This window comes from Podarcis tiliguerta (assembly GCF_965153285.1).
Source record: "Podarcis tiliguerta genome assembly, chromosome: 1".
Lineage (NCBI taxonomy): Eukaryota > Metazoa > Chordata > Lepidosauria > Squamata > Lacertidae > Podarcis > Podarcis tiliguerta.
Genome location: NC_139534.1, coordinates 42889007 through 42911048, shown reverse-complemented (window position 1 = coordinate 42911048; position 22042 = coordinate 42889007). Strand labels below are relative to the sequence as shown.

Below are 22042 nucleotides of genomic sequence, written 5' to 3'. Positions count from 1 at the left end.
CTCAAACCAAGTGTATATTTGGTTCTGCAAACTTATAAAAAGATAACACGGCAGACTGAACTGTGGAACAAGCACCCTTTGGAATGCTTCCTTAAGGTGGCTAAGATGGCTGCTAGTTCCTTGCTAGCGTTCCTCAGAACTGCTTGTCTCCACAATCCTATTCACAGAATACTATTACCCCATTCAGTCATTAGGGCTCCTCTCCATGCATAGGATGAGTGTGCAGGTGGAAGCCCTCCACTCCCTCCCCTACAAACATCAAGACACACTTCTGCAATATGTATTAAAGGCTCATCCAGACTTCTGCTTGCCCTGCCATTTCATAGAATCATAGAATCATAGAGTTGGAAGAGACCACAAGGGCCATCGAGTCCAACCCCCTGCCAAGCAGGAAACACCATCAGAGCACTCCTGACATATGGTTGTCAAGCCTCTGCTTAAAGACCTCCAAAGAAGGAGACTCCACCACACTCCTTGGCAGCAAATTCCACTGTCGAACAGCTCTTACTGTCAGGAAATTCTTCCTAATGTTTAGGTGGAATCTTCTTTCTTGTAGTTTGGATCCATTGCTCCGTGTCCGCTTCTCTGGAGCAGCAGAAAACAACCTTTCTCCCTCCTCTATGTGACATCCTTTTATATATTTGAACATGGCTATCATATCACCCCTTAACCTCCTCTTCTCCAGGCTAAACATGCCCAGCTCCCTTAGCCGTTCCTCATAAGGCATCGTTTCCAGGCCTTTGACCATTTTGGTTGCCCTCCTCTGGACACGTTCCAGTTTGTCAGTGCCCTTCTTTTATTGCGGGGAAACCCTATCTTTACCACTGAATTGGAGCAAATGCCAAACAGGTTTTCCGCAGTTTGACATTTTCTCCGATTCATTGCTAAAGAGTGGGTTTTCCCAGTGGGGCTAACAGAAAACTGCTCAGACCAGTGGAGAAGCACTCAGACCCATGCCTTCTAGGCTTGGAAGTGTAGACGAGCCTTAAGAGTGCTCATGTAGGCAAGTTGTCAAGTGAACTATTCTTTTTTGGGTTTCCTGATCACATGGAGCCGTGCCACCATGTGTATGAATGTATGCGTGAATGCATTTTGCAGGCCTGCATTTAAATGTGTGGATGGCAGGAGGTGGATTCTACTGCTGCCTGCCATTTGCATGTTCATTCCGCACCTGGACAGGAGTCTGAAGACGTGAAAGTGATTTTTGATTTCTCCTTTCATTACACTAGCTGTAAAAGAGCAGAAGCGATGCATTTTATTTTGGGGAAGTGGTCAACAGTGCTATGAAAATAAGCAAAGAAGGACACACAGATACAAGGGCGTGCCAACCTAGGTTTGGCTGCTATAAATGATGTCCTGGAGAAGTTGCTTCTGTTACAGTTTTTGGAACAGAAACTGAGTAGAGTAGTTATATTGATTTGTGTTGAGCACAGTGCAAATGAAATTTGTGCAACTCTGTTACAATGTGATTACACAGAGATAAATCCACAGGTTCAGCCTTCAGGAGGGGTTGTAATCTGTGTTCAGCAATACCAGGTTACTTTGACCAATTCTGATAACAGAATTGGAGGGAAATGAACAGAGTCTCATGAAAGACTTACCGGTAAGTGCTTCCTGCAATGTAATGAGGCAATCAATTCGGAAGTCAGTGACAGTAAAGATGCTTATTTAATTATTTGTTTTATTTGATGTTGGCTTTTATTTGTGAACCACCTTGATATTTCTTCTTAAATGAAAGGCAGTATATGCAGTCTTCTTCTTCTTCTTCTTCTTCTTCTTCTTCTTCTTCTTCTTCTTCTTCTTACTATTATTATTATTTCTTCTTCTTCTGATGTGGCAATTCTCTCTGTAGCCCATCTACAATTCCTGCCAGGACCCTTCAACCCATACTTTCTCAGCCTTGGGTCCCAGATGTTGTTGGACTATTATTCCCATCATCCTTAGCTTCCAGCACCAGTGGTCAGGGATGATGGGAGTTGTAGTCCAACAACATCTGGGGACTCAAGGTTGAGATGCTGCTTCAACCAAATAGCCAGCCCATGCACATCACAGAGCTGAGCTCACCAGCAATCCTAGCTTTCCCCCTATATACATGTCTTCACTACTGATAATGATCACTATTATAACTGAAGTAGCCTATGCTGAAGGCTGGAGCAAGAAGCTGGATATTTTGTGATACCTATGCTGCATGTGAGCCTCTGAGTATTTGAACCTCAACAGTGTGGTTCTGTTTCATTTGAAGCCTTATGTTTTCAGCGGAAGAGTGGCCAGAAATGGACAGAGAAATGATTGATAGGACTGCTAGTGCCATGCATATTCACTAGCCAATCCCCAGGCAAGATTTGAGAAAAGGTGCCATGAGACTTAATGTATTGCTTAAGGTCGCACGCCTGTAACAGCTACTGTTGCTAGACACTTATAGCTTAGATTTTATTAGTTGCCTTGGTCCCAGAGGCCATAACCTAGTTATGGGAGAGCATTGGCTTTTTAGCATTGCAGCTCAGTTTGGTGTGCCTATATTAAAAGGAGTTGCAGTTAACTGGGGCTTTCCTCATGTGGGTTCCTTGATTTGCTTTTAACTCACTCAAGTCTTTCAACGATTGCCAGCGTGGGCCCAGTGGAATACCTCACTCCAGGAGATAGGAGTATGAGATGCTGATACTGTCTATAAACTCACATCTAGTTCACTTTCTGTTTGGGCTTAAATTCCTGTTCTGTGCCTACTAGTACGTTTTAAAGTTGGTGTTTAAGGATAAAGAGACTGCCAGAGTATTTTACACGCACACACAGACGCTCTTGCTGCCATTATTGCTGTTTGAACTGCTTTTGGTAATGGTGTTTTTGAAAGACCAGCTCTGAAATCCATCTCTTAACATTGTTTGTTTTTCCTTGTAGTTTATGTGCAGGTCTATTCCTTTTTAGCTCTCCTCTCCTGCAGCTACTCATCATGACTGCTGATTCACCGTGTGTTTTTCCGCTCACAGATAAATCTTTTATTTACTAAATTGAGCACTGAAGCATTTGTTTGAGGGAGAATTACGGGGAAGCACAATGTGTAAACTTAGCAGCAAATTGAAGAAGAAAGGGTCAGTGAGATTTCTCTGCTTGCTAAGATGGAAAGGAACGAGGCACCTAGGAAACCAGGGAGCAATCACATTGCTCCACTGTGCATTTTACAGCCTTATGGAAGGGGGGAAGGAGAAATTGAAACATATATTAAGAAGGCTGTCCAAGTTGGTCATGAGAGAGGACATTTGGTTAATCAGGGGAAGTATGCCAAAACTACAAACATGAAAACAGCAAGAAGCAACCACTATGAGACCGTGTCCAGAATTCTGTTTTCTAAGGTTGAGAGGAATCTCAAGCTCATAAAAGGACTGAGTATAGAAAAGGGCAACCAAAATGATCAGGGAGATAGAGCAGCTCCCTAAAGCGGGGTAGTATTTCAGACATTTTAATCTAGAAACAGGTTATTTATTGTTATTGGCCTTCATTGGCATAAGTTTAAACAATAAAATCATACAAAGTCATCCAAATACATTGATGATCCAAACACATACAATATATAAAAGACTAGATAACCACCACTGAATAAATCAGGCAACTTTAGATTTTGCTTTAAAGATCTCAGCTAAATACCCCAAAACAATCCTGGTTGTTTCAGGAGAATCATCCCTCAACAAATATTGGATTACAGACTCTTTGTAAATCACTATTTTAAGCTGTATGGGAGTCAATAGGAGATCTCTTTAAAGGGTGTCAAGAAGAGAGTAATCCAGAATTATGTGATGTATTGTATCTGGTGTTTTCTTATTACCGGAGCAGAATCTGTTCTGGAAGGGGATTGGTTAAGGTTAGTTAAGAGGCGACTTCCTTCTCCCATAAAAGAGGCTTCTGTTTTTCTGCCTCATTTGCAGGTTGCATTAGAATTCTTGAAAGGTGCATGGACTGAGCTTACCTCATTGGCCCAGGGTGGATTGTGTTGTTCTCTTTCCATTAAGCATTTGTCCAGCGTTCTGCACGTCCTTGTCTGGGAATGCCCCCCAAGACAAGTTGCCTCATGATGTCTCCCCCCTCCAGCAGGAAGCCAGAGACACCAGCTACTAATCACACCTGAGGTTTCTGCACTCACTTATTTTGTTTGTTACAGAAGTCCTTCCTTTTACCTTTTAAAGGCTCTATTGCACCCTGATTTTTTAAAAGCTCCTGGCTTCTGGCTGTTGTTAACAGCTTCCCATGCCCAGCCAAAGATGCCATAGCACCCAGGAACACTGCAAAATGCAGGCCACGGGTGTGGTGACATGGAATGCAAGACAGGATACTATAAAAAACAACAACCTGCCATCTTGAAAGTAAGGTGGATGCAATAACATTTGTATTGCTTTCACCCCATTGCTGAGTAACAAGAGATTCACATAAGAAAATAGAGGAAAGATTCACATGGGGGGGGGGGGAGATGGGTTTTACTTTTATACTAGGTAAAAACACAATTTTCAGTGTCCCATCCATGTCCCATCATGGTTGCTGCTTTGATCCAGTAGGTTTCACTCTGGTCTGAGGCCTAAAGGCACTGAAGTTTCAGTATTCAACATTAGCTTGCAAGAAGGCACCCGGATTCAGTGTGAGAAACTTCTTTCCATCAAAACAGTTAAACCTTAAGCAGTATGTTTCCTTCGCAGACTAATAAAACTGAATACAGTATATGTATTCCTTTTCAGTGGTTACCCAGGATGTGACTGAGGCTCAAACTACACATTTCGCATCAGTGCTTTTAACAGTAGTCATTTAAAAAGCAAGACATCATGTTTTATGTTAGTAGAGAAACAACCAGAAATGCTCAGCCCCATTTCATGCCCAAATTACCAATCATCCATTCTCCTCCCCTCAGTGGCTATTCTTTCCCCACTTCTGACCACTCTTTCCCCATTATTTTCACAATTTCACCTTGTCGCATTTCTTTAAGGCCACATTGGCAATGGTGAGAAGGGTGGTTCTGGTTTCTAACAGTACTTGTGACATACACACACCTCGGCTAGTAGGTAGCTTCTGAAATATTGCTTGAATATCTTGTTATTTCACCCCATCCCCTTATATTTTCTTGTATTTGGCTTCTCCCGCAGAAGATGTTTCACCAGACTTAGATGTCTCCAGTTTCACCTTGAATGACAGCTCAAGATGTTCTGCAGGCTTCCTTAATGTATCAGGAAGCCAATACTCAATAGGACTTCGTTTCATTACATTCTAGTTTCTGGGGAAAGAGTTCAGTATTTTTGCACCTTTATCACAAAATTCGTTTTCTCTTTCCATTTTCTTTCCATCCTACTTTGTCTTGTATGAAAGTGATTCACATCTCTCCGAACTGAAAGAGATTTATTGGCAAGAAGCAGAGATTCCAGCCTTCTGTTCATTAGCACCTGTGGAAATGAGAGAAATGTCTAGTCACTTTAATGACTGAGGCTTCAACATTCCTTTTAGTATGAATACATGGACAACAAACCTTCCCTTTCTCCCCTCCTCCTCCTCCTCCTTAATGTCTATTGCTGCTTTGGACATGTAAATTCTGCATTTATTATCATTTTCACGCCACCAGCCACTGAAAGGATCTCATTACAGTCAGAGTTACACCAAGGAGGGAGAGGAACATTGTCTCTTTGGCATATCCTCATCTGTAAAAAGATTCTGGTGACATGAAAATGATTAAGCGGTGACTTATTTGTCTTTCCCACTTATTTATTCTTCTTCCTATTGAGGAGAGGAAGGAGGGTGTGTGAAACTGTGTTTTTAGAGACACAATGGTTCAAAACTCTTTCTAAATACGCAAATGCTTTAACTGTTTTTATAAGTGCCATTGTTTTATATGTGTTTTATTGCATTCTGAAATTGCTTTGAGATGCTTCATAGGAAGCCATTCAGGAATGAAATAAATAAGAGTAATAAAATAAATAACCTCCTGCCCTGTCACCTTTAAAGAATTGCAGTGATTTAAAAGCAGACTTGAGATATTCTTGTTAGTAGTGCTCTTCCCTCTTAAGTTTCTGCCAGCAATTTATAATTCTTGCATTGGAAATCTCTCTTCTACCGCCCCCTTGCATACCCTCACTGCCCCTTTAGACTTAACCTTGACCTTAACTATATGGTGCTGGAAATCGAAAAGCAAAATAACATAAATTTCTTTAGACTCAGCATTCTGTTGCTGTTGTTGTTTATTTTTTACAGTGGATGACACCCTCATTCCCACTACCCAATACTACAGTTAGTGATACAGGACTTATATAACATTAGGCCCCCATTGCCCATGGGGCCCATTCCACCTCCCAACCCTTCAAGTCACTGGTGTCTGAAGTTCCATAACTTACATACCATAGAATTGACAGCTGTCATTTGTTACAATCTGGCTATTCATATATATATGGGTGTGATTCTTTTAAATAATGTATAGCTTGTTACATATTTTTGTTTTTTATATTGGAAACTGCTTTGATGAAGGGCAGGAGAGTAATTCAATAAATAATAAATAAATAAAATAGAATACGTACAGAATGTATTTTCTCTCCCTGTGATTTGGAATGCCAGAATAATTAAAAATGATAGCTACAGACATGGAGAGGTCTTTGATTCAGTTTGCATTTAAAAGCGACTGTAGCAAACTTGAAATACAGTAATCTTTTCCACTTCTCTGATGTGTTGCAATTCTCCAACCAAAGTTTGCAAAAAAGAAGAAGAAGAAGCTTATTTTAGTGAAAAGTGTGCATAAAAATACATATATATTAGTGAAAATAGCCTTTAAAAATGCGGGCCATTCAGAAAAATTGCTTGCAAATATCTGTATATTAGTCAGAACTGCATATAAAGCAGTATTGATTGGGAGAAATTTACATTAAAATGCTGATCAACTATCGTGAGGATTTGATTTTAGGAGATTGCTGCAGATATCTGGAGAAGTGAATATTAAGTCTGGAGAACCAAAAGTCGTAGACACCACACCTAGAGACATTGAGCATAGGACCTGAAGACGAATGTCATTTTTTTAACCCACATGAAATGCTTGGAGTTAGGTCTGAAGCAGAGCCAGCACGTGGGAGGGCATTGAAAGCAGAGCTTAGGGAAGGGCCATCGCTCAGTGATGAGAGCATCTCCTTTGCATGCAGAAGGTGCCAGGTTCAGTTGTGAGCATCTCCAGATAGGGCTGGATATCTGCTCTGTCTGAAACATCAATGTAGACATTACTGGGCTAGATGGACCAATGGTCTAATTTGTATAAGACAGTGTGGACTTCAAAACAGGCAAAAATATATCACGTGAAGCTTTTCCACAGAGCCTGATGAAAACGTGTTGCTGCCTGAAGTGAAGAGCAAATTGGGACTCCCGTCCCAATTATGATGCATAGTACCAAAGGCCAGGCAAGTTATTTTGGCCCCTGAGGCAGAAAATCCCTACTTTCCTCTTCCTGACAGTAACATTATAGGAATAATAAATTCAGTAACTAACCATTTGCTGCCTGCACTTTGGTGACATTCAAATTCAGCTGCCTTAGGCAGCTGCCTCATTTCCGAATAGTCAAAATGGGAATCTGCTTTATACTGATTCAGACTGTTCATCCATCCACTTCAGTACTGTCCACACTAACTGGAAGAGGCTTTCCAGGGTTTCAGGTGGGGGGGGGAGTATTCCCAGCCCTACCAAGAGATAAACCAGGGATCTTCCACATGCAAAGCAGGTGTGACAATATAAAATTGTCAAGCCATGGGGAGATTTGAAGCAGAGAACTTTGGCTGTGCCTTGATTTTGGGTTGACAACTGATCACTAAACAGACTAGTTTGGGGTATTCCTAGGACTCAAACTACAGGTTGATTTGCAGATAACATTATTATCTGATAATGGCTGAACATGAAATGGCTGTCAAAGGCGCAACTCCAGAGGCCTTAACAAAAGTGGACAAGTCTACCTGGAACAGTGGAGTAAACAGTGAAATTTCTCAAGTTTGCTTTCAAATCACTGCAGTTTTCTTAAGTTGTTAAGGCAAAGTCCTTGAGATATTGTGGTCCTGAGCTTTATTCACATCCATTATGGCTTTGTGAGGTGGGGGGGGAGAGTCAAATTGCAGGTGTCTGTTCATAACTCCCTGCGTTCTCCAATTCATCTGCTCCTCTCAGTTCATAACTCTTTGCTTTAAAGTGCGAAGGTGGTCCTTCACCCCCCCCATTTGTCCTCTTCTTATTGTTCTCATGGTGCACTATGGTAGTTCACTAGTAGGTTTTATTATATGTAGACAGATATTTGCATTCCCCTGATCTCCCCCGATCTCATTCCAGGGGATGTAAAAACAACCACTTTGGGCTTGCTATATCATACTGCCACCAAGGTAAGAAAACTGACATCTGATTAAAAATTTAAAAATCCCAATGGAAACGTTTGAGTTTTGTGGAAATGTGGTGGCATATTAGTTGTTTTGCAAGTCAATCTGTTCAAGAGCCACAATCCTAAGCACGCATACTGAATAGTAAACCCTATTGAACTCAGTGGGATGTCCTTAGGATCATGCAGTAATAAAGCAGCAAAATGTAAATTCCATGATTTAAATGGAAGTGCCACATTTCTGACAGTTTCGATTAGTCTTAGCGGTTTTCTTACTCCTCGAGATGGTGTGTACCACCACATTTTTTAGAAATGTGCAAGAAGAGCATATGCCAAAAGACACTGTCCCCTGAGGCTTTCATATTATTTTTTGCATTTTCTTGAAATAAAATGCATCAATCATGCGCAGGCAATTATTTGACAGTTTTTAAAAACATATTTCTAAGCTTTCTTAAAGAACAACAGTTAACATACCAAAAGCCCATTGGTTTGATTCATAGGCTAGTTTCCGAATGAGATACAATATGCACAGAAGCCCCTTTGTAGTGGCTGAAAAGTGTTCTTTGCCCCCTTCCTTGCCTTGCCCTCTTTCACCCTCTGACACTATAGCATCTGCTCTTGCACTGCAAAACAAGGAAGTTACCCTCTGAAATGATTCTCTTTTCATGGCCTCTCTAAAATTGGCTCCTTTGATTTTCAAGTTCTCTTAATTTCAGTAAAACGCCGTGATGACAAATTCTGATAAGTCTGTCTTTTGCCTTTCTCCACCACTCTGAACCTGCAATTTTACCAGCATGAGCTCTTGATGACTTTCTCCTCCTACCTTTATCTAGGAAACGTTCTTCTGTTCTCTCTCCACTTCCCATCCCTTTTCAAGATGCCACCATGCTTCGTCTTAAGCTGTGTTGTTGTTGTTGTTTAGTCGTTCAGTCGTGTCCGACTCTTCGTGACCCCATGGACCAGAGCACGCCAGGCACTTCTGTCTTCCACTGCCACCCGCAGTTTGGTCAGATTCATGTTTGTAGCTTCGAGAACACTGTCTAACCATCTCGTCCTCTGTCGTCCCCTTCTCCTTGTGCCCTCCATCTTTCCCAACATCAGGGTCTTTTCCAGGGAGTCTTCTCTTCTCATGAGGTGGCCAAAGTATTGGAGCCTCAGCTTCACAATCTGTCCTTCCAGTGAGCACTCAGGGCTGATTTCCTTAAGAATGGATGCGTTTGATCTTCTTGCAGTCCATGGGACTCTCAAGAGTCTCCTCCAGCACCATAATTCAAAAGCGTCAATTCTTCGGCGATCAGCCTTCTTTATGGTCCAGCTCTCACTTCCATACATCACTACTGGGAAAACCATAGCTTTTACCATACGGACCTTTGTTGGCAAGGTGATGTCTCTACTTTTTAGAATGCTATCTAGGTTTGCCATTGCTTTCCTCCCTAGAAGCAGGCGTCTCTTAATTTCGTGGCTGCTGTCACCATCTGCAGTGATCATGGAACCCAAGAAAGTAAAATCTCTCACTGCTTCCATTTCCTCCCCTTCTATTTGCCAGGAGGTGATGGGACCAGTGGCCATGATCTTCGTTTTTTTGATGTTGAGCTTCAGACCATATTTTGTGCTCTCCTCTTTCACCCTCAATAAAAGGTTTTTTAATTCCTCCTCACTTTCTGCCATCAAGGTTGTGTCATCTGCATATCTGAGGTTGTTGATATTTCTTCCAGCAATCTTAATTCCGGCTAGGGATTCATCCAGCCCAGCCTTTCGCATGATGAATTCTGCATATAAGTTAAATAAGCAGGGAGACAAAATACAGCCTTGTCGTACTCCTTTCCCAATTTTGAACCAATCAGTTGTTCCATATCCAGTTCTAACTGTAGCTTCTTGTCCCACATAGAGATTTCTCAGGAGACAGATGAGGTGATCAGGCACTCCCATTTCTTTAAGAACTTGCCATAGTTTGCTGTGATCGACACAGTCAAAGGCTTTTGCATAGTCAATGAAGCAGAAGTAGATGTCTTTCTGGAACTCTCTAGCTTTCTCCATAATCCAGCGCATGTTTGCAATTTGGTCTCTGGTTCCCCTGCCTCTTCTAAATCCAGCTTGCACTTCTGGGAGTTCTCGGTCCACATACTGCTTGAGCCTTCCTTGAAGAATTTTAAGCATAACCTTGCTAGCGTGTGAAATGAGTGCAATTGTGCGGTAGTTGGAGCATTCTTTAGCACTGCCCTTCTTTGGGATTGGGATGTAGACTGACCTTCTCCAATCTTCTGGCCACTGCTGAGTTTTCCAAACTTGCTGGCATATTGAGCGTAGCACCTTAACAGCGTCATCTTTTAAAAATTTAAATAGTTCAGCTGGAATACCATCACTTCCACTGGCCTTGTTATTTGCAATGCTTTCTAAGGCCCATTTGACTTCACTCTCCAGGATGTCTGGCTCAAGGTCAGCAACCACACTACCTGGGGTGTACGAGACATCCATATCTTTCTGGTATAATTCCTCTGTGTATTCTTGCCACCTCTTCTTGATGTCTTCTGCTTCTGTTAGGTCCTTACCACTTTTGTCCTTTATTATGGTAATCTTTGAACGAAATGTTCCTTTCATATCTCCAATTTTCTTGAACAGATCTCTTGTTCTTCCCATTCTGTTGTTTTCCTCTATTTCTTTGCATTGCTCATTTAAGAAGGCCTTCTTGTCTCTCCTTGCTATTTTTTGGAATTCTGCATTCAATTTCCTGTATCTTTCTCTATCTCCCTCGCATTTTGCTTGCCTTCTCTCCTCCGCTATTTGTAAGGCCTCATTGGACAGCCACTTTGCTTTCTTGCATTTCCTTTTCATTGGGATGGTTTTCGTTGCTGCCTCCTGTATAATGTTTCGAGCCTCCATCCATAGTTCTTCAGGCACTCTGTCCAGCAAATCTAAATCCTTAAACCTGTTCCTCACTTCCACTGTGTATTCATAAGGGATTTGGTTTAGATTGTATCTTACCGGCCCAGTGGTTTTTCCTACTTTCTTCAGTTTAAGCTTGAATTTTGCTATAAGAAGCTGATGATCTGAGCCACAGTCAGCTCCAGGTCTTGTTTTTGCTGACTGTATAGAGCTTCTCCATCTTTGGCTGCAGAGAATATAATCAATCTGATTTCGATGCTGCCCATCTGGTGATGTCCATGTGTAGAGTCGTCTCTTGTGTTGTTGGAAAAGAGTGTTTGTGATGACCAGCTTGTTCTCTTGACAGAACTCTATTAGCCTTTGCCCTGCTTCGTTTTGAATTCCAAGACCAAATTTGCCAGTTGTTCCTTTTATCTCTTGATTCCCTACTTTAGCATTCCAATCCCCTATAATGAGAAGAACATCTTTCTTTGGTGTCACTTCTATAAGCTGTTGTAAGTCTTCATAGAATTGGTCAATTTCAGTTTCTTCAGCACCAGTAGTTGGTGCATAAACTTGGATTACTGTGATGTTAAAAGGTCTGCCTTGGATTCGTATCGAGATCATTCTATCATTTTTGAGATTGCATCCCAGTACAGCTTTCGCCACTCTTTTGTTGACTATGAGGGCCACTCCATTTCTTTTATGGGTTTCTTGCCCACAGTAGTAGATATGATAGTCATCCGAACTGAATTCGCCCATTCCCGTCCATTTTAGTTCACTGATGCCCAAGATGTCAATGTTTATTCTTGCCATCTCATTTTTGACCACATCCAACTTACCCAGGTTCATGGTTCTTACATTCCAGGTTCCTATGCAATATTTTTCTTTACAGCATTGGACTTTCCTTTCGCTTCCATGCATATCCGCAACTGAGCGTCCTTTCGGCTTTGGCCCAGCCGCTTCATCAGCTCTGGATCTACTTGTACTTGTCCTCCGCTCTTCCCCAGTAGCATGTTGGACGCCTTCCGACCTGAGGGGCTCATCTTCCAGCGTCATAACTTTTATATACCTGTTGTCTTTGTCCATGGAGTTTTCTTGGCAGGGATACTGGAGTGGCTTGCCGATTCCTACTCCAGGTGGATCACGTTTGGTCAAAACTCTCCACTATGACCTGTTCATCTTGGGTGCCCTGCTCGGCTTAGTTCATAGCTTCTCTGAGTTCTTCAAGCCCCTTCGCCACGGCAAGGCAGTGATCCATGAAGGGGTCGTCTTAAGCTATATGCCTTCAAATAAGATCTGGATAGCAGATTATTAGCATAATAGCTTGCAACAATGGTCAGGCCAAGACAGTATTTGCATCTGAAGATGGTCAAAACAGATACTCCAGGAGGGAGGGACTTAAAAGCTTAGAGACCCAGAAAAGGGAGTGGGATACATGTCCCTTTTTGTCCCATTGTTTCTTCTTTCTTGCCCTGAAAGCATTTGTATTTATTTTTTTCTAATGGATGTGATTTCTCTGAAATGCTTGTGAACACTTTATCCTTTTCATATTGTATGTGATATTCTCTTTTTCAGCTTTCCCCTTATAAATACATGTCCTTTTTTGGTTGTCCTACATTTCCCTTGAGTGTAGGATGTAAACTTTTACTATGTTTCAGATATGTGGATTACTCTGCTTAAAAAAGTTTGCTGTCATGGAAGTGTTATATATTGTCAAACATAAAGCTGAAGAGAGAAGGAACTATAGGCCAATTATTCTGCTGTTGGGATGTATATAAGCAGAACTCCATCAATTTCAGAAGTGGTTACTGGGTTATATTTGCTGACGAGCTAGATATAAAAATACACACCAAACCATATTCAGTGATTGTTGCCAGCACCACTGGAGGGGGGAGGGGAGAGAAGTGAAATAAAAATTAGCTTGGGGAAACTCTCTCCCATGCAAGCATATGGGACTGAGTAACCACAGACAAATAATATATCCTCAACTCTAAGGAGAATGATACCTTTTTCCATAGAATTAATATTCTAATTTATTTTAGCCCTTCATTTGTTGCTTTAGTTTATATTTGCTGCCCTTGAATCATACAGAAAATTCTGTGTTAGGCTTTTTTTTAAAAAAACCCCACGCTGAGAGACCTACTCGCATATATTTATCCATTCATTTTGAATGGAGGCCTCGCACTCATCTGCTTTGCTCTTGTAGCCTTGAATATGAAACACTGCTGAGCTCTTAACTCTGTTTATCTTGAAATGTCCTTGCCTCTTCTCTGGTGTTATGCGTATTTGTGTTTTGAGTAGAAGATAGCTGAACTTTCAACAGCCACCAAACAGATTTATTTTCTCAGTCTTCCTGGAAGGGGGAACATGATCCACTGCAATGTTATGACATCTGCTTGCTTTCCCAGAGCTTACCTGCCTGCAGTAATTCAGCTCAGTTGAGTAGTTAGGAGGAAAGAAAATGTCCTCATGGCTGGGTAAACTCTGGTCTGGTTTAGATGTTCATTCGCAGCTTCACAAACTGTGGTTTATGACCTTTGGGATGATCATGGGCTCGAAAAGCTTCTCTCTCCTTTTCCTCCTTGTCACCTCCTGGCTCTGGCATGCAGACACAATGAGTCTAGTACAAAACAAACCTGGATTTCTTCTCCAATATTAGAACACGATGAGAGGAGAGGTGTGGTGTACTAGGGCTTCTGTGTGTATGTGTGGAGGAGTGTATGCAGGGCTCTGGATCAGGAATCATGTGTCTTATTTTTTTCCCTTGCATTATACATCTACATCAATGTTGCATTCATATGCCACCATCTGTGATGTAATAAGGGATTACAGCATCTGTGGTGGACTTCTTTTTGTTGAACTGTCAACCCCCCATTCCCAATGATGTATGGAAAATGCTGCATCCTTGGAGAATGAGTATGTAGCTTTGAAAGTAAAAACAAGACATTGAGCTGTGGCTGACCAAAATGTGCTCATAAAAGCAATAAGATATTATCTTATGGTTACATCTTTTAAACAAAGTGAGCCATTAACAGTAATGAAGGAAATGGAGTGTAGACAGAACTGGCTCAGTCTCAGATAGGTGGAATCCATTGTTTGTGCCTGTTAATGCAACTGAAAATGGAAGTCCATCTTTTGCAAACACCTAGTCTTTGAGTATCTTGACACTGGCTCCGGATGTAGGTTGGATGTGGGGATTCGGTTTCTCTGTTACTGCCTAATGAGTCTCCGATGAGCACAAGGATAAGCTATATAATGAAGAAATAGAATCCATGCATAGAATAGTCAACTAGTAAAATAAGGAGGCATCTGGAGTAGACTGTGTAAGCAGAGGAGACTGGGAAGTTGTTTGGAATTCAATAAGTGCTCACATAGATGAAAATATTACCTGGCATATGTTGTGGGAAAGGTCAATTATTTGACACCAGTTCTGAGGAAAGTACCATGAAAAGACTGGGGGGAAAGCTCTGAACTGCTCGTGAGTGAAAATCCTATTTCATGCTGTGACTAGCCTTTCATTTCACCCAAGGGAGAACCCACCAAAGGCCACCATCGAAACTAGCTGTGCAGTACTGTTCATTTTCCATGGTAGAAGAAAATTGCTTAGAAGAAAATTCCTTCACTTACTGAAGATGGTGTTGAACGATGGGGGTAATTCAAAGCTTTGCATGTACAGGGGCCTTTCTTTTGTTTCTGTTTAATAAGGGAATGTTTCATGTGCCTTTAGGAATATCCTGCTCTGCATACACAGAGTTACTGTGCTCAGGGAAGAGGAAGTCTCAATGTGTGCATATCAACTGCTGGATCTCAGCCAATCATTACATAAACTTATAGTAACTGACAGACATTTTTCATTCATAAATATGAATATTTATAATATTTGGCAGCATTGAAGCATCTCATTTTTGACAGGTATCCTCAACCAGCTATCTATAGAAAACAAGCCATTTAAAAAATAAGAAAACCATTTGAGAAACTTCATGTTCTATTAGTTAAATGGAAGGTATTTATGCCTCTCTCTTTTAAACGGTTGCAGAAGAAAATTGCATCTTCTTTTGTGATACATCTTCTTTCTATGCAATTTAAACACACCCAGTAGATATTTAAATAGGACACAAATTCTAACAGTCCAAAACTGGGGAATGCATATTCCTTAGGGAACTTCACGGGCAGAATTTGTGCAGTGCATATAGACAAAAAAATATAGCAATTAAAATGAATACAATTTACAATAGATTCACCAAATAAAATCCCCACAAAAAAGCACACCACCAACATCAGGATAGCAAAACAGTGGTACAGAAATTCAGTGCACAGCAATGTAGAAGAAGGGGAGGGATCCCCTCAACCAAAGTGTCTCTTGTCAGTCTGAAAGAACTCTAGGAGCTTAGACTATATGGATTGAATGTGCAGCAGAAAATGAAACCTAGGTGACCAAAGACATTAGCTGCCTTGCCTATTCACTGTGGAACTCATTCCATTAGAACAGAAAAACTAAAAATAAATATTTACATTATATCCTCTCATTTCTAAATAGCTGAAAATCCTTATTAAGCTGTCCCATCTGCTGCTTACTGAAGATGTTCTCAAATATCCCTAGCCTTGGCTTAGAGAGAAAAATGACTATATGAACCTCACAACTGAATCAATCAATCTTACATCTTGTTAGAGCTACCACCACTATAAATGAAGGATTCTGTCATTCCGCCATCCACCCAAAGCTATGAATGATTTGGTTTCTGTCTGCTTCTATATTAGTCCATCAGTAGATAGGTAGATCTACTGTACAGTAATTAAAATTTTGCAATAGCCTTTTAAATATGCTGCTAGGTATGAGTAATGATTTAACTATCAGTTAAATAGTTTATTATTGCTCATTTTCATGTGCAGCATTTTATTATTTGTAGAAAGGTATCAAATTGTGTATGTAAATCATAATGCTCAGGTGGCTGCATTGATTACCTAATGATCAGCATTTTTAAAAGCTTTTCAGAAGAGATTGTGTACATCAAAGAACAAAAAATTTGCCCAAAAGGAAAATTATGAGCAATTAAGTTTTTGGAATATATTTGTAAAATCAATTTATAATAATAGGTTGAAGAATTCTGTTGAAAACTGAAATGGAAATGGAAATTACGGCAAAAACTGAAATGCAGAAGAACGGGAACATCACTGATTATGATGAAAACAAGTTGGAATAGAAGTCACTGCCTTCTTACATCTCTATGCATAATGTACTCATTGTCCATGGTTAATACAGGACTCTCACTACAGAGTATCTGTACACTATGGTATAAGCAAATTTTGGCATTGCAATGGCTACTGATGCTTTGATACAGTTCTGGTAGAGGCATGAGGAAAACAGCTACATTTTCCAACAGTACAGTGGTACCTCGGGTTAAGAACTTAATTCATTCCGGAGGTCCGTTCTTAACCTGAAACTGTTCTTAACCTGAAGCACCACTTTAGCTAATGGGGCCTCCTGCTGCTGCCGCGACGCCGGAGCACAATTTCTGTTCTCATCCTGAAGCAAAGTTCTTAACCTGAGGTACTATTTCTGGGTTAGCGGAGTCTGTAACCGGAAGCTTCTGTCACCCAAGGTACTACTGTACTGAGATGCTTCAGCCTTAGCCTGTGAACTAGTATGAACTTACTGGGAAAGAGTTATGGCTCAGTGGTGGATCATCTGCTTTGCATACAAGAAGCCCCAGATTCAGTCTTGAGGGGGCTGTGGGAGTACCCCCTACCTGAAAAAAAAATGGGTTAACCACAATACTCAGCTACTTGGATCAGTGGTCTGACTCGGTATAAGACGACTTTCCTAGCTCTTTGGATTGTAGTATAAGTTGCAAAAACGGTTGTCCAAAGGCACTGGCTGAACAGTAGCAGTAGTTGTGAAGCAACGTATTTTCTTTAAAGTATTTAAAAAGTGTTATTTTACCATCTAGGAATGCAAAGAAGTGACTGTTGAATAATGCTTGACATTAGAGTGATATAGAGGTGGCATTAGATCAGCTTCAGATAACTGTAATGTTTTGTGAGTGGGTGTTTAACGAAGTACACACCATTTGTTCAGATGGCGCTTAGCGGAAATAGTGAACAGCAAGATATATTTAATCTTTATTAGATGAACTAAGATTTGAATATGATCACGAGATGTCTGACACACTAATTAACTTGCCAAGCATATGGATGCCTTTTGTTATCGTGCCACAATATGTTTCTGTCTAAATGAAATAGAGAGAGGGTTTTTTGTTGGGTTTCTTTTATTTAAAGAAAAAGTTAGGTGACAGAAATTTATAGCCTTTTGAGAGAGAAGGCCTTAGGCATCTATGGTTCCTTACATTGCTGCATGGATTGGAGATTTATTTCTGCTCAGTGAAAATTTATTGCGTATATAAAAAGTGTCAACACACCAAGATCCAAGGATTTTAAGATGCCATTTCCCACACAATTTGTAGTTTTCTAATAAAGAATATTTATTCAGTATCAAATGCTAGGAGTTAAACATATACAGTTTTTGAATAATGTGCACTTTGGGTTGGTTTATTAATATATTTCAAAAGATTTACTATTAGAAAATATAAGATACAAACTCCTGAAAAAGCTGTGTGTATGTGTGTGTGTTAAACTATACTTACTTTTAAAAAGTAGACAGGCCAATAATTAGTTGTCAATTACAGCTTTTGCATAATCCTTCTTGTGTTGACTGCTTCCTACTGGGGTGGGTATTACAGTTCTGTTCTCACAGGCTGGGCCGTGCTCCAGTTTTTCACATTGTTGGGTGGAATGTGATAGATGATAGATGATAGATAGATGATAGATAGATAGATAGATAGATAGATAGATAGATAGATGATAGATAGATAGATAGATGATAGATAGATAGATAGATGATAGATAGATTAGATAGATAGATAGATAGATAGATGATAGATGATAGATAGATAGATAGATAGATAGATGATAGATGATAGATGATAGATGATAGATGATAGATGATAGATGATAGATGATAGATAGATAGATAATAGATAGATAGATAGATAGATAGATAGATAGATAGATAGATAGATAGATGATAGATAGATGATAGATAGATAGATGATAGATAGATGATAGATAGATAGATAGATAGATAGATAGATAGATGATAGATAGATAAATGATAGATAGATAAATGATAGATAGATAGATGATAGATAGATAGATAGATGATAGATAGATGATAGATGATAGATAGATAGATTAAAAGCATCAAACAGTACTTCACACACAATCACTCAGGATCTTGCATTAAAATAATCTCTATGTTCCTCTGATTAATAAAACAAAGCATTTTTTAAATGTTGCAAAATGTTCTGGTTTCTGCCTTCATCAGCTACTCTGATAAAAGGAGAATGAAGCAGTTTCCAAGGTGGCAGGTTGAAGACATGCATTGTTAATATGTCCTTAGTCTGGAGCAATGTTTGGCTTTACTGAATAAAGCCCTTCTGAAAGCATTCCATCCTCAAAGCTTTATCACTGCTACTTTGGAAATGGCATCATTTAATCTTTATCAGAGCAGCTGATGATGACAAGAGCTCTAACCTTTTTCCACATTAAAAAAACCCAACACCTACTGTTTTGTCGATCACAGTAAACACATAAACACACATTCTCATATACATACAAATTTACGGTTTTCAACGTGCAGTTCCAATTTGAGGGTTTGTGGTGCTGCATCACAGTCCCGGATTTGAAAGAAGTCGGGGATGGGGAGGGGAGCACAAGAGAAGGCAGGTTTTAAAATGGCAGTTCAAAACATCAGAGGGTTGAATAAAGCAGGACTGGAGGGACACAAATGAACTGTGGAAACATGGTGGGGCTTAAAGGAGCTGGGAAAGGATGGGGTTTTGGAGTGAAATGTAACAGGAGAAGTTGGCAAGGAGTGGGAGGTAGGCAGCATTGACAGGCAATTGAGCAGGGACAGCAGCTTCTAGTCTCTCTCTCTCTGTGTTGGGGGGGGGTGTTCTTTGGCCAGATGCTTATAATAATAACAATAATAATGATTTATTATTTATCTGCCACCCATCAGATTGGGTGCCCCCGTCACTCTGGGAAGCTTTCAACAAATTACAAAACCACAGTAAAACATCAGATACATTAAAAACTTCCCTATACAGAGCTGCCTTCAGACGTCTTCTAGAAGTCAGATACAGTCATACCTCGGGTTACAGATGCTTCGGGTTGCGCACCGCGCCGAACCCGAAACTACCAGAGCAGGTTACTTCTGGGTTTCAGCACTCACACGTGTGCAGAACCACTGAATCGCAACTTGTGTGTGTGCAAACGTGGCGCTGCGGGTTGCAAACGCTGCAGGTTGCGAACGTGCCTCCCACACGGATCACATTCGCAACCCGAGCATCCACTGTAGTTTCCTTGACATCTGACGGGGAAGTGTTCCACAGGGCAGGCATGACTACCAAGAAGGCCCTCTGCTTGGTTCCCTGTAATTTCACTCCTTGCAATGGGGGAAATGGCAGATTAACATTTCAAATAAAGAGATTCCAGGTGACTAATGAGTAATTAATACTCATGATGTGTCTGTGTACCAAGTGCAGTACAGCCATCTTCTCAGAAAAACTCTTCACAAAGTTCAAGAGTTCAAGACACGAAGGCTTTAGCAACTAATCCACACCTAATGACCCACCTAAGTGGGATTCAGGAAATCACTCAAGAAATCACTCAAGATATCCCTCAAGTAATTAAGGAACAAAAGAAGAAAAGGCACACTAGCCTGGGAACCTCCTCTCTGCCCAGAACATTGGAGGCTATACACCACACCTCCTCAACAGTATTTATAGGAACTCAAACACTGAGATCCTGCTCTGTTCCAGTAACAAGAAGCCGAAAGCACCAGCCTGAAGATGACGAGTGAGACCTCGTCGAAACGTCGCCTAGACACCCCAACTTTTACACGGGAAGACACCCGAGGACACCAAAACCTGCATATATATATATATATATATATATATATATATATATGCTAAGCCTAACCTGTTATGAATATATTCAATTCCCCCCTCAAAAAAAGGCTGCTTCAGCATCGTACTGGGCTATATCCTATTCTATGACAGCCCAACTGAGAATTACCACAGAGAAAGGAGTGACAGAGAAAGAACATATAAGAAATAGCTGCTTTAGGGACCAAATATGATTGCATGCTTTTGCAGAAATATTTATTTATTTTTAACTCAAGGAATATGCCTTTCTTTTCGTACTATTCCACATTCTTTCTTTTATAAAAGTTCTTCTTTCTAGTAGTTGGGTATCCTTTCCGTTTTATATTAAAGGATGGTGAGATTTCTCAGGTGTTTAGATGGAATAAAAAGATATTGTGACCATACCTTCTTTTCTTTTTTTTAGTACCTGGGACAAACTCGGACATCAGGTAAGCTTTCTGCACAAAATTACTACTATGCATAAAACGACATATTCACTGTGTAGCAATAAGAACAGATTGCCTTGCTGGTGCTCTCAGAAACTCAGGCTGTTTGAGATATGCAATTTGAGCTCAATGAGAATTCAGAGTTTCCTATGAAATATTGATTGCAAAAGGTTTCTTTGGCAGAACTTTTCTATCAGCTGGTTAAAATGCTGATGAGAGTCCTCAGAGAACACAGCAATATAGCAGTAAGCGCCGTAGCTTTAGTACATGTCAAAAAACCCTGCAGGCTGCAATCCTACACACACACACCCTACACCTGGGAGTAAAGCAGCTTACATTTGAACAGACATGTACTGTATAGCATTGCACTGATAGTAGTCTGAAATCCAGTTCTTGAATTAAAGGGTATGGGGAGCCGAAGAGATTCAACTCACTTATCCATCCTTGGCTACCTCACAATTGTAAGGTAAAGTGAGCCCTGTGCTCCACTAAAATTCTGAAGTACTTCGAAGCAGAAAGCATGTGAGAAATTGGAGGATAGGTTTAATGTTGTCACTGTGTTTCACTGACATTTTGGTATAAAAGAGCCTCATGTTATACTTCAAGCCACCAAGAAAGCCTATGGATAAATAGTTAAGCATTTTCCCATCACAACGTCACTTCTAGTGGGAGAGTTAAGTATTGTTGCATGCCACCCCAGTCTCTGAGCGGTGCAAGATTCCAGGGGTTCCAAGCACCCTTGTGCTCTGGCACTCGCCACGGTGTCCCATTGCGCCAGAAGTGGTGTAGTCATGCTGCCCACATGACCAAGAAAGTTGTTTGTGGACAAACGGCAGCTCCCTTGGCCTGAAGCTAGATGAGCGCCATAGTCCAGTTTGACTGGACATAACGGTCCAGGGGTACTTTACCTTTACCCAAGGTCTATGTTTCCTTTTGGAAAATAAGGCACAGCGGAGACTGTGGAGTCTTTATGAAACATGGTTTATTTACACATATATACAACCTGAGCCAGTGATGGAGGGCCTCCCATCATTACACTTCAAAAGAATCTTGCTTCTTCCATAGCTGTAGCCTTGGATCTAAATAGACCCCAGCCATGGCTCCGACTCTGTGTAGCTTGCGGCATTTAACTGAATGCCACTTTTTGTCCATCCTATATCATCCCCAACAGCAATCCTAAATTCCACTCCGTGCTGATTTAGATCTCAGGGTACAGCTCCCACCATTTGCCAGCTGGCACACTGTCTTTGCTTATGTCCCATCCCCCTGTCTTTGTTCTCTTTTAATGGCTCAAGCGATCACCTGAACACAGGAAGCTGAGACCAACTATTAAGAGTCTGATTTCCAGTTTAACTCTCCAGGAATTTAGGGAAATCTAGCACCCACAATTT

General features: G+C 40.7%; 1 long non-coding RNA gene across 1 annotated transcript; it reads right to left on the bottom strand.

The window, feature by feature from the left end:
• Positions 1-3483: 3483 nt before the first annotated feature.
• Positions 3484-16965, bottom strand: LOC310670117. Its single transcript, XR_014507528.1, has 3 exons — positions 16876-16965; positions 13637-13819; positions 3484-5414 (listed from the first exon to the last, which is right to left on the bottom strand). It is a non-coding gene; the product is annotated as an uncharacterized lncRNA (long non-coding RNA).
• Between the last annotated feature and the right edge of the window lie 5077 nt (positions 16966-22042).